The 7820-nt window shown below is 37.7% G+C and overlaps 1 pseudogene; it reads right to left on the bottom strand.

Annotated features, from left to right (window-relative positions):
- Nucleotides 1-2378: 2378 nt before the first annotated feature.
- Nucleotides 2379-5472, bottom strand: LOC101417221 (mitochondrial fission factor pseudogene; annotated as a pseudogene).
- Nucleotides 5473-7820: the final 2348 nt, after the last annotated feature.

Here is a 7820-nt window from a genome sequence, read left to right as displayed (position 1 = left end):
TTGTTGCTCCTGCTTTGGCTGTAAGATTTAAGAAACTACCGCCTACCTCGAGATCTTCTATGAGTTTTATGGTTGTAGCTTTTATATTTAAAATAACTCATTGATCCATCATGAGTTAAGTTTTGTATAAGGTGTTAAATAGGGGTTCTCTTTCTTTCTTTTGAATATGGATATCCAGTTCTCCCAGTACCATTTGTTGAATAGACTATTCTGGCCCAGCTGGGGGGGCTTAACAACCTTGTCAAAAATACTTGACCCTAGATGTGAGGGTCTGTTTCTGAGTTCTCAATTCTGTTCCACTGGTCAATCAGTCTTTCTATATGCCAGTACCAGCTGTTTTTACCACTGTAGCTAAGTAATATGCTATTACAAAGTCAGGAAGTGAGAATCCTGCAACTTTGTTCTTTTTTAAGGCATTTTGGCTATCCAGGGCCCCTTACCCTCCAAATAAATTTGATAATTGGCTTTTCCATTTATGAAAAAAAAAAGGCTGTTGGGATTTTTATTGGGATTACATTGAAACTGTAAATACATTTCGGTAGTACTAACACCATAACAATATTTAGTCTTCCAATCAATGTACACAGCATATCATTCCATTTATTTAACTCTTCTTTGATTTCTTTTAGCAATGTTTTGTAGCTTTCTGAATACAGGTCTTTTATGACCTTGGTTAAGTTTATTTCTAAATATTTGATTATTTTACTCACTATTATAAATGAGCTTTTTTCTGATTTCCTTCTCAGATTATTCATCAGTAGTGCACAGAAACGCTACTGATTTTTGTGTATTAATCTTGTATCCCACCACTTTGCTGAACTCGTCTATTAGTTCTAGTAGCTTTGTTTTTGGAATTTTCAGGATTTTCTGGGTATAGATCATATCATCAGTGAATAGCAGAAGTTTTACTTCTTCTTTTCCTGTTTAGAGGACTGTTATTTCCTTATCTAGCCTAATTGCTCTAGCTAGAACTTCTAGCACAATATTGAATAACAGTGGTGACAGTGAGCATCACTGTCTTGTTTCTGATCTCAGTGGGAAAGCTTTCAGTTTTTCACTGTTGAGGACAAAGATGGCGTAGCTTTTCATATATATTTTTTACCATATTAGAAAGCTTCCTACTATTCCTATTTTTTGGAGTGTTTTTATCAAGAAAGGATACTGTATTTTGTCAAATGCCTGTTCTGCTTCAATGGAAAGGATATTGTAATTTTTCTTCTTCAATTTATTAATGTGGTTTATTACACTGATTGTCCTGTGTTGAAAAACCCTTGTATACTTGTCATAAAACTCACTCGATCATGGTTTATCATTCTTTTAATGTCTTCTGGATTTGGTTTGCAAACATTTTGTCAAATATTTTTGCATCTATATTCATTAGAGATATTGCTCTATAATTTTCTTTTTTCATAGTATCTTTATCTGGTTTTGGTATTGGGTGATGTTGGCTTCATAGAATGAGTTTGCTAACATTCCTTTCTGTTCAATTTTTTTTGGAAGAGTTTGAACAAGATTGGTATTAGATCATCTTTGAATACTTGGTAGAATTCACCTGTGAAGCCATCTTGTCCTGGGCTTTTCATCTTTGGGAGGTTTGTGATGACTGTTTCAATCTTTTTCTTGTGAATGCTTCGCTGAGATCTTCTACTTCTTCTAGGGTCAGTGTAAGTTGATTGTGTTTTTCTAGGAATTTGTCCATCTCATCTAAGTTGTCTAGATTTTTTGGCATACAGCTGTTCTGAGTATTCTCTTACGATCTTTCATTTCTGCAGGGTCACTGGTAATTTTGGTTTTGTTGATTCTCTACAGATTTTTTGTTCTCAATTTCATTTATTACTGCTCTGATCTTTATTATTTCTTTCCTTCAACTTGGTTTGGGATTAGTTTGTTATTCTTTTTCTGGCTCCTCCAGATGTGAAGTTAGGTCTTCAATTTTGGCTCTTTCTTCTTCTTTAATGTAAGCATTGAGGACTATAAATTTCCATCTCAGCACTGCCTTTGTGGTGTCCCATAGGTTTTGATACGTTGTGTTCTTCTTATCACTCATCTCAAGATATTTACTGAATTCTCTTGCAATTTCTTCTTTGACCCACTGATTATTTAAGAGTACATTGTTTAATCTCCATATTTTATGCATTTTCTATATTTCCATCTGTTATTGATTTCCAGCTTCATTCTGATGTGATAATGAGAAAATGTTTTGTATAATATCAATCTTTTTCAATTTATTGAGACCTGTCTTATGACTCAACATATGGTCTATCCTGGAGAAGGCTCATGATCACTTGAAAAGAATGTATACCTTACTGTTCTGGGGTGTAATGCTCTATAAATGTCTTTAAGGGCTAGCTTATTTATCATATTATTCAAGCTCTCTGTTTCTTTATTGATCCTCTGTCCAGATATTCTATCCAATACCTAGAGTGGTACATTGAACTCTCCAACTATTATTGTAGAGACATCTATTTCTCCCTTCGGTTTTGCCAGTGTATGCCTCATGCATCTTGGGGCACCCAGGATAGGTGCATAAATATTTATTATAGTTATATCTTCTTGGTGAATTACCCCTTTTATTAATATATAATGACCTTCTTCATCCCTTATTAACAGGTTTGCATTTAAAATCTGTTACCTAATATTAGTATTGCTACTACAGATCTTATTTATTATTTGCATGAAATATCTTTTTCCATCCTTTCACTTTCAACCAATGTATGCCCTTACATCTGAGGTGAGTGTCTTGTAGACAGCATATAGATGGCTCATTTTTTTTTAATCCATTCTATCAATCTACATCTTTTGATTGGGGATTTCAAGCCATTAATATTCAATTTAGTACTGGAAAGGCATTACTTGATTCATTTTATCTTTTGGTTTTCCATTGTCATATCTTACTATAGTCTGTCTTTTTACCCATTAATTTACCCTTCCTCATAATCTTCATTTCTACACTCTTCTCCAAGTCTCTTGCCCTTGTTTTTCCTTTCCAGCTGTAATACTCCTTTTAGTATCACTTGTAATTTTGGTCTTTTGATAACATACTCTCTCAGGTTTTGTTCTTTGTTTTTGTTTTTGTTTTGTTTTTTGTCTGTAAAGACTGAAATTCAACCTCATTTTTTTTAATCTCCCCCCCTTGAGGCTTGCTTGCTGTCTGCTCTCTGTGTCCATTCACTGTGCATTCTTCTGTGTGTCTGTATTTGTTTTTATTTACCCCCCCCCTTGCAGCTTGCTTGTTGTCTGCTCTGTGTGTCCATTTGCTGTGTGCTCTTCTGTGTGCTTTTTTTTTTAACTTGTCTCCCTTTTTTGTTGCATCACCTTGCAGAGTTGGCTCTGTGGTTCTTGTGGGCCAGCAGCACTCTGTGGTGTTTGTGAGCCAGCGGCTCTCTGTGGTGTGTGGGTGAGCCTGCCTTCACAAGGAAGCCCAGGATGCGAACCCAGGGCCATGTGGGAACATGGTAGATGGGAGCCCAACTGACTGAGCCACAGCCTCTTCCCTCACCCTCATTTTTGAAGGACAGTTTATTAGATACAGAATTCTTGGCTGGTAGTTTTTCTCTCTCTTTTTTTTTTAAGAATTATTTTATTTATTTCTCTCCCCTTCCCCCACCCCCAACCCCAGTTGTCTGTTCTCTGTGTCCATTTGCTGCGTGTTCTTCTTTTTGTCCACTTCTGTTGTTGTCAGCGGCACGGAAATCTGCATTTCTTTTTGTTGCGTCATCTTGTTGTGTCAGCTCTCCATGTGTGCGGTGCCATTCTTGGGCAGGCTGCACTTTCTTTTGTGCTGGATGGCTCTCCTTACAGGGCGCACTCCTTGCATGTGGGGCTCCCCTATGTGGGGGGCACCCCTGCATGGCACAGCACTTCTTGCGCGCATCAGCACTGCATGTGGGCCAGCTCCACACAGGTCAAGGAGGCCCGGGGTTTGAACCGCGGACCTCCTATGTGGTAGACGGACACCCTATCCACTGGGCCAAGTCCACTTCCCAGTTTTTCTCTTTCGGTACTTAACTACATCATACCACTGTCTTCTCACTTCCATGGTTGCTGATGAGAGATCAGCACTTAATCTTATTAAGGTTCCCTTGTATGTGATGCTTTGCTTTTCTCTTTTCTCTTTCTTTTTTCAGAATCCTCTCTTTATCTCTGATATCTGTCATTCTGAATAGTAGGTGTCTCAAGTAGGTCTATTCAGATTTATTCTGTTTGGGAGGTGTTGTCCTTCTTGGATATTGAGTTTATGTCTTTCATAAGGGTTGGGAAGTTTTTCAGTATTATTTCCTCAAATATTCTTTCTGCCTCTTTCCATTCTTTTTCCCTTCTGGGACACCAATAACATGTATGTTTGTGTATTTCATGTTGTCATTCAATTCCCTGAGATCCTGTTCTATTTTTTTCCATTCTTTTCTCTTTCTGTTCTCCTGTGTTTTCAAGTTCAGATACTCTGTCCTTGATAGCACTAATTCTGTCTTCAAGCAATTCAATTCTGCTGTTATGTGTCTCTAATATATTTTTTTAGGTTTGCAAATTCTTTGTATGACAAATATTTTTTAAAGCTGAGGTTACCTCTAGCAGCAAAAACAGAGCCAGCTATTAAGCAGCCAGAATGCTACACTAAATGAATACATGACCATTTCTCTTTTAGCATATTCATTGTTCTCCTCTTCTAGAAGTTGTAACCATCTATTTAGTTTGATTATCTGTCATCTTAATGAAGCTGCATCTACAACAGTAAAGTCATCTGAAGTTCCTTCAGTTGATGTATCTATAGTTGAAATGACAAACCTGATGTTGTCATGATGAGGATCACAAGTGGCAGCAGCAGACCCATCATGCAAAACAGATATGGTAGCATTTTTGACCAGTTGTCCATTTTGGTGAACAGCATTTTCACTCATAAAGCATTCTGTTTTTTATCCTGCCAACGTACAGATTTCTCCATTTTGAGGGGTTGGAGGTCTTCCTAAATTCAGAAAATCTAGTGGTCTTTCACTTAGTATAAGTACATGAGGTAACGTTTTTAGTACCAGAGGTTAAAAGGGAATTGACTGAATAAGGTCAAGATCTGCTGGTCTTGAAAATGGAACATCTTCATTATTTTCTGCTACAACATCCTCTCTGGAACCTGCTTTTCACATTAGCATTTGGATCTCCTTCCTGGAATCTTTGTTCCAAGTCAGAATTTGGTGGTGCTACCTTTAATTTTTCTGGGACCCTTATTTGCTGACTAATGCCTTCAGTATATTCCATTTCTTACTGGATTTGACTAATTTCTGCCATCTCAGCAGCAGTGGAGAAGGAAATGCTGCCCCACTCACCCTTCCTAGTGGTGTATCACTGGTTATTCCTTTACTCATTTTTTTGAGGTACGAGGGGCCAGGGATTGAACATGGGACCTCATATGTGGGAAGCTGTCCCTCAATCACTGAGCCACATTAGCTTCCCTGAGTTAGTTTTTTTCCATTTGTTTGGCTTGTTGTTTGTTTTTGTTTTTTCAGGAGCCACTGAACCAAACCTGGGATTTCTGATGTGGGAGGTGGGAACTCAACCACTTGAGTCGCATCCACTCCCTATTCATTTTTAATATAAAAAATATACATTTACAATAGTTCTCAAAATACTGCTACCCTACACTTCAGTTTACTTTACACAACAATTCTGCTACAGATCTTAACTTTTTTAGATGTATACATAAAAACATGGACATTACTTTTCCCAGAAATGTCTACCAACTACTGCTTGCTATTTGACATTATCTGCTTCTGGGCTACATATTAAATCCTTTAACTTGTGTCAATGTGTATGTCATGGATTTAAAGCCCCTTTTGCCCTCCTGGGCTTGCTGGAGGGTCTCTGGCAAGGGCTGCCACCCACCAGTTCCCAGGGTATTCTCAAAGACCAGGGTATTCTCAAAGACTAAGTACACAAAGTTGCCCAGGCAAAGCACCAACTGAGGTACTAATATATTTTAATCTCATCCATTGTGCCTTTCATTCCCATAAATCTGTTACTTTTCTTTGCAGGCTTTCAAATTGTTCTTTATGTTCACTTAGTGTCTTCTTAATATTCTTTATGTCTTTGGTCATATTTTCCTTCAATTCTTTGAACTGATTTACATTTGTGTGATTATCATGGATTAGTTCTCTTAAATCTGATATCTCTTCAGGATATTTGGCTTGTTCCTTTGGTTGGGCCACCTCTTTCTGTTTCCTAGTCTGGCTTGTCACTTTTTGGTGATGTCTAGGTATCTGAATATGTTGGTGAATTACTCTGAGGGTCAATTTCTCACTCATCTACTATTTTTTTTTCATGGTTCTTCTCTGATTTTTGGTTCAACTTATTCTGAGTTTTTAAAATTTCCCAGCTTAAGTTATCAAATTTGGGCCACGAACTCATTAAGGGGGCACAGATTTTCTCCCAGGAGTTCAGGTTAAGAGAGACCTAAAAGGAATTTTTCTCCTTGCAGTTTCCCTGCCAGCCAGCAGATGGCACTCATCAGTTAATTTTCCATGGAGGTGTGTTTCTTTCAACCTCTGCTTGCCCATGTTTCCGGTCTTGCCAGAACCAAGATTCAAAGCAGACTCTGCTTGCAAAATTCACTGAAGGGAAACCATTTTCCTTCCTCCACTTCACCCTGACTTTTCCCAGGCAGGAAGATGTCTCTTTCCCACTCAGTTGGCTGCAGTGGGCTGCAGGTTTTATCCAGGCTGCATGCCTTGAGGGTGGGGAATGGGTGCCCTTCTTGGCCCCTGGGAAGAGTTAGTAACTCATGGTTGTCATTTCGGGTTCTTCATCTTTCTGTCCCTCACCCTCCTGGGAGTCACACAGCACTGTCCTGGTCTACTGACCCCCAAAATATGTCCCTCAGACAGCTTTTGGCCTTTTCTCTGTTGTTTTTGTGAGAAAGCTGAGCCCTGCCTACCTATTCTGACACCATCTTCCTAAAACTCCTTTTAGTGCCTCACTCTTGAAGATGAATGAATAGCCAAGGATTGCCAGATATTTGAGAAAGTTCTAACAAAAAAGATACTGAGACAAATTCTGAGGAAAAACAATTTTCAATATCAAACTATGTGGGAATAAAATAAAGGCATTTTCAGAAATGAAAAGTCTCGTGCAAACTTGCAGGCACCATTTCTCAGGAAGGTACTGAAGAATGTGCTCCAGTAAAATAATGGAGTAAACCAAGAATGAGAAAGACTCAGCACAGGAAAGACAGAATTCCCTGGGAAAGAATTCTCAAGAGAGTATCAAAGCGAGGACCCAAAAAACATGGTAGCAGGTCCCAAAAGCAACCAATCCATGATAGAAACTAGAGGACAAAAGTGGGACAGAATGGATTTCTTCTAGAAAAAAATAAAATGTAACTTGTAGATTATCTTACAGATTTCACTATGTGGAAAGCTGTATTAAAGTCACTTTACAGAGAAAAATTTGTCATAGTTTAAAAAACACCAAAAACTAAGTAAATGAAAAATTTAAACAAATTATTCCTAGAAATATTAGAAATCATAAAATAAATTAATTACAGTATAATCTACATATATACCTTATTTATAGTATATATTAGTATGTATAAACAATATATAAGCTATATATAACATAGTTTACAGTGTAATCTATATAGTATATATAATACAAACTATATACATATATGTCTTAGTTTGCCAAGGCAAAGTACCAAAGACTAGCTATCTTAAACAAGAGAAATTTATTGTCTCATGGTTCTGACAGCTAGATGTCCAAAATTAGGGTATCAGTAGGTCCATGCTTCCTCAAAAAGGATAGACCCATTGCATCCCTCTTCCCTGGCTTCTGGCAGG

This window comes from Dasypus novemcinctus, chromosome 17, assembly GCF_030445035.2.
Source record: "Dasypus novemcinctus isolate mDasNov1 chromosome 17, mDasNov1.1.hap2, whole genome shotgun sequence".
NCBI lineage: Eukaryota > Metazoa > Chordata > Mammalia > Cingulata > Dasypodidae > Dasypus > Dasypus novemcinctus.
Note: the sequence above shows the minus strand (reverse complement) of the source record. Positions and strands in the feature narration are given on the sequence as shown.